This window comes from Poecilia reticulata, chromosome 6 (assembly GCF_904066995.2).
Source record: "Poecilia reticulata chromosome 6, P_reticulata-male-v2, whole genome shotgun sequence".
In the NCBI taxonomy this organism is placed as follows: domain Eukaryota; kingdom Metazoa; phylum Chordata; class Actinopteri; order Cyprinodontiformes; family Poeciliidae; genus Poecilia; species Poecilia reticulata.
The window spans coordinates 8,940,734-8,946,733 of record NC_088835.1 but is presented as its reverse complement, the minus strand read 5'-3'; positions in this window follow the sequence as shown (position 1 = coordinate 8,946,733).

Sequence of the window (6,000 nt, the reverse complement as noted above, 5' to 3'; positions counted from 1 at the left end):
CGTCACTGAGAAATGCATAGAGACGGGAGAAGTTATTGGACTCCAGCCTTGGATAGCTATATAGTGGATATGTCTTTTAATAAAGTGACCAAATAAATAGAGCAAGGTAAAAAAAAATGTAAAGAAAACCCATTGACTTGTGGGAGAGGATAAAATCGGAGGGATAATTAGTTCTTCCTCTGGCTTGTCGTTGCTTTTGTGCCCTGAAGTCACGCTTGTAAACTGAGCTGAAAAATCTGTCGGAGGGTTTCTGGGGAAAAGTCCCCGCACTTCTCATATACAACAAAAATCAATGAATCAACGCTCTCCTGTCAAAATAGTGAGTCAGAGGTCCTCCACGCTGAAGAAAAGTGACCCAATAACCATCAGTAAACAGCAGCTGTGTGTGTCAGTGACCCGAGGGCCATTTAATATCGACGATATTAAAAAACCGAGGAGAATTTCATTCATCAAGAGCAACCCTCCGATCAGAGTTGACATCGAGAACAATTTTAGGAGTGAAAAAAAAAAAAGATCAGGCAATAGGCTTATTTCTACGAGTTTTCCCCCAAAAATTACATTTCTTAAATCATGGAAGCAGCACCAAAACAGAGAATGTGAATCTTCTTGTCCTAAGGGACGGAAACCATATTTGTTACCCCCCCCATCGCCCTCCTTAATTGTCCAGCTAAAGTGATTTGATAGAAACATGGGGACAACTTGTAATCTTTCGGTGATATAACTGAACCAGCGCCTCAGGTCAAGAGCTCTAACAATATAACGAGGCCGCAATCTTGACCAACATCTAATGGTGTGTCTGTATTTGAACCCCGGATCGAAAGAGCAAAGAACGAACATGACCCTCGATGCTTTCACATCCTCCACTTAACCTGACAAGAATGTCTGACGTTACAAAACTCTCTGTGTGTGTATCAGAGGCAGAGAGAAAGAATTCATTCACCACAGAGCAACTAAAGTCTTTCTCCGCTGTTCAAAGTCCCCACCGTTTAGTTCCTTTTTTTTCTTTTCTTTTTTGCGTGCGAGGACTGAGGCAAACGTGGAGGACTGTGGCAAATGATACAAGTTTTACGTGTGTTGAGTCAGTTGGACCCCATTTGTAAACACAAGGGTTAAATAATCTGAAATTGACTTCAATAAGGAGGAGGTCGTTCTGAGGCGACAGTTCACACAGCGTCACCAAGTCTGAGCTTAGTGGAAGAACATCTAAGTGAGTTTGGCTCAGACTGCTTACATGAAAGCTCGGATCCACCCTGCCTGGTGGTGTGACGGTGTAGGGCAGTGGAGCCCAAAGTCGGTCCTTGAGGTCCGGCATCCTGCATGTTTTAGTTCTCTCCCTGGTGGAAGTAACAACCTTTCCAGCTTGACAATGTTCTTCTTAGACCTTCTAATGGGTCATTATTTGATCCAGGTGAGCGAACTGAAACGTGCAGGATGCTGGTTCTCCAGGACCCACTTTGGACACCACTGGTGCAGAGAATCCATATGTTCGTAGCACTCTTTGAGCTCCTTACTACCACCTACTGATGGCACCACATCACAAAGCTCAATCGATCCACCGTGAACTCCACATGAAGCTCATCTCCATGCGCGTATTACGTGGAAATGATTTCACTGGCACCAGATGTCATTCGTTGATTGGCCCATAGTTGGATGGGCGAAGGCAGTACCTGCAAACTCCTTGAGCAACACCTCAGCCCACCATTTTCAATCCACAAAGTAATTGGCGCGGTGCAAATCATTGATTCCACGGTCTATCGTTTTATCAGTTGTGGCAGAAGACCGCCTGCAATGTCAACTGGATGGGGGCAACACACCAAGAGCAACTGTGGCAAGAGGTTTCAGAACATCTGGGTACATGCGCATAATGACATTATCAGAGCGTCAATCATATTATAAAAACACAAAAACAAAACTTTCCATCTCAAGATGTCACAAGCCAGAGAAAAGCGGAGAGTTTTATTAAGATTGCTGATCTGAAAACAGAGCGAGAAGAAGAAGCCTGTCTGATGTGCACTGGTAGGTTTCCACATCTCTGGACCTGCAACCAAAATCTGTTTTCTATATTCATGGATTCTGGGCTCGTCAAAAATATCTCATACCTCTGGATCCGTCTGTGAAGTTTATTTGTTTTATGATCAATTTTGCTTCAAAGTAAAGTTCTATACTCATAATAACGAAGCCTTTTCTCCAACATCAACAGCCAAACAGCGTTCTCTCTTACAAATGGCAAGAGACATTTTAAATCAAAAATGCCATCTTGAAACAACAAATTGAATTTGCTCTCCTCGTAAAAGACGCAGACACTGAAGCAAAGGCTCCCTGGCCATCTCGCTGTCCTGTTTGTGCTAAAGGAAGTTACAACCCGCTGGTTTCCAACGCGTCACAGACAACACTTATAAAATACTTTCCATTTGCACGAGCATATAAAACTGAGATTGCGCAGCAGAAGTCATTACTGGCTGCTAAAAAGATATTAAAACAATTTATTGGCCGTGGCAGTTTGAGGACAGCTGGACAGACAATGAGAGGATGGAAGAGGCAGTGGAACATTACGTATCCGTGCCTGACTTGTGTTTGTATCCGCATCTCCAAGTTCGTTTCAAAGATTACTTATTACAGTATCTGTGACGGCCGGGTGATGAATGTGGTTTGACTTTCCTCGTTTCATCATCACATCCACCTTTGGGTCATAAATTTGAAGCCTTGGCGGTTATAATCGTCTCCTTTCTCATTTCTTTTTTTTTTCTTTCCATTATAAAACAACGAAGCTTCTGGAGCCTTTGCATTGCATAGTGGTGACCTGTTCTGCCAAAATGCCTAACTACTGAATGACAGGTGATGTACTCGTAGTAAAAAATGAGAAAAATCTATGGTATATGCTTATTTTTATTGGATTAGGGATTAGCATAGGTTACATTATGTATACATTTATTATTATTGACCGAATGACACTTTGTGACAACAGTAGTAAACACTCATAAAGACTCCTTCATGTTCATGCCTGTTGCTATGTCATGTTTAGGACAGTGTCATGTCAGTCTTATGCACTCCCCTTCAATTAAAGTGTTACTGTGAGTTTTAAGTTGACCTTGCTCAATTGTTTTTGTTGGATGTGTGATTAGGTGCCTGGATCATAAACCAAATCAGCATTGAGGTAAACGCAAGTCTGAACTTCATAAAGCAACAAAGTCAGCAGACGACTTGATAAATAATGAGATGAGTCAAATAAGCGTAGCCTGATAAAAAAACCTATTTTTAATAATTTGAGTGGAAATAAACTTCGCCGCCGATATGAGAAAAAAAAAGATTTGGATCTCCTGAAGACACAATGACATGGCTAGAATGAGAGAGGAAAGACTTTAGCCAACCGGATATTTATCTTCTCACTCCATGTCTGGGTCTCTGTGCAAAGCCGTGTCTCTCGCTCATTTTAGTTATGCTGAAATTTCCACTCGGGCTTTGGAGAATTGAAGAAAAAGACAAAGGACGACACGGGAACGCTGAGGTTGGAGACGAAAAATATGCAATTTGTTCGGCATTACCTTCACCTGCAAAAATGTGGCCTTTTAAAATCATGCAAGTTTTTGTTTGTAAATGAACAAAGTGAGATAAACGTAGAAAAATGTTCTGAGTTGGGACACATTTTAGGGTTTACAGAAGTATATTGCTAAATGAAGCCTATGTTTCATTTTTAAAATGACAAAATTAAAAATTTGTAAAGCTGATGAATTGTTATTATGTGAAGTAATAAGACTGGCATCGTTTGAATCCCATCCCAGCCACCAAACCGTAAAAAGAAATGAACTCAAAAAGGCCATCATGGGTTTGACATGTTGCAACATTTAATGATGTGATGTAAATATGAAGCTTTTGCGCAAATTCAATCTGGAAGACTCTTTAGCCTCACCTGCCTCATCAATCAGCGCCTCCCTCTGCTCACCCTGGACCTATCAGCGTTGGATTGAGCCTCGCTTCAGCCAATCATCGCTCAAGCTCCAGTTGAAAAGGACCTCCTGGCCACAGCCTCCTCCGCTAACCAGCTGCGATTAACCCACCTGCCTATGTGAATACCAGTTTCCTATCGTACATTTTTTGTTTGGCAGCAAAATGACGGCATACATAACCCGGTAGAAGGCTGCGTGTCTGGTAAAACAGTTAATGGTGACCATACAGTAAAGAAATACTATCATAGATTAAGCAGCACTAACCATAAAGTGCAATACAGCCACAGTAACTCTTCACGTTGTGAGTCCAGTGGAGTCCCCGAGTCATTCATGGGTTGTGACTCATTACCCAGACAGGATAGCAGCGTAGCTAGCATACTTCTGTCTCCCAGGGCCTGAACTGGGTCATCCCAGCAAACAGCTGGCCTTCCTGATTGGTAAATTACGTCTCCTCCACAGAGGCTGTCAACGCTTTCATGCTGGCTCATTGTACGAATCTGTGGTGCAGATCCTAAAGCCGATGGAAACAACATTTTAGCTGTAGATAAAAGAAGATATTTGGTTTTGTTGGCGCTGAAGTGTAAACTCAAATCTAGCAGCGCGTCCAGAAAATCTTCAAAAAGTCTTACAGTGGCACAGCTAAAAATTTCATTTTTTAAATCTTATTTAATTATGCTGTCATTGGAGACGATAACATTTAAATGCCTTTCTATGACATCAACATGATTCTCTGGGGTAGAAGTGCTGCGTTTTTCAAGATCCCTTCTTGGGGTGCCACTGCTCGGATCAGACGCATCTAACACTTACTTTGGTGTGTTTTGTTAGGAATTTGTTTGAACAGACCAACACAAAGTCATTTATATATCATACATGCTTCATTCCTGCAGGGACTAGAGCAGGGGTGTCAAACTCAATTTCACCGAGGGCCACTTCAGCATATTGGCCTCCCTCAACGGGCCACATTGACGGTACAAATCAGGAGTGCCCAGATCCAGTTCTCCAGACTGCAACGTTTACATGCATCCCTGCTAAAACACCCCAGACAAAAGGTTGACTTCCCTCATCAGCAGCAACTCAGTTCTGTAGAGGTTTTAATGAGTCAATGATCCAGGTGTGATGGAGAAAGAACGCATCTAAAGTTGCAGATGGTAGCTCTGGAAAACTAGACTTTGGCAGCCCTAGCATAAATGTATGAAAATACAATGTTAAAAATAAATTAAACACCTCATATTGTTAAATATCGCTTTGGAGCGTCTGGTTAGGAAGCGCATTCAAAACCTTTGGTTGAAATGGCGCGTTAAATTCAAGTCTCCATTACAGACTAGATAAAACTAAAGAGAATGCAACGTTGTGTTCATCCATTTGAGGAGCCGGGAGTTTATCTTGAGGAAATAAATGACGACGCAGAAGTTAGTTAGACTGTAACATGCGCAGTCCGCTACTCAACCACTGCGGACGCGGCTGCGAAGAATTAAAAACCGCTGGAAGTAACTCATCCAGAAGATTTAACAAATGGAGCCTTCTCGGTGCACATTACCCAGGAGAGCGGAGTTCTGGAGGAGCTGCAGACGTAACATCTGTCCGTTTCGGAGAAGCGAAAACACGCAAAACAACAACAAAAAATCCTAGTAAAAGCGCAAACCGGACCGCGCAGGGCAAACCACTCAGAGTTCAGTTGATCTGTTTGGATCAGACAGATCCAACTGACTGATGAATTAGCGCAGATTTTTCTGCAGAGGAGGAAATGCGTTCAGACCCCCGCGGGTGAAGTGATGCTAATTTAAGTGAAGTCGCTTAATTTATTTTATTAAAAGTTACTGAGGCCTCAGTCAGAGGTTTTTGTCACTACGGAGAAAAATGTAGATACATTTACCTGCTTAATTTGTGATGGGATCTGGATTCACGGTGAATATCAACTAAACCGCATAAAATGCGGCTAAATAGCCGATGTTAATATGATTGTAATTTCACGGATAAAAATAGTAGACTACATGAACGATTTTTTTTATGTTGTCGGTCAAGATAACGGATAACAAAAAAAGTCTAGCGCCACCTG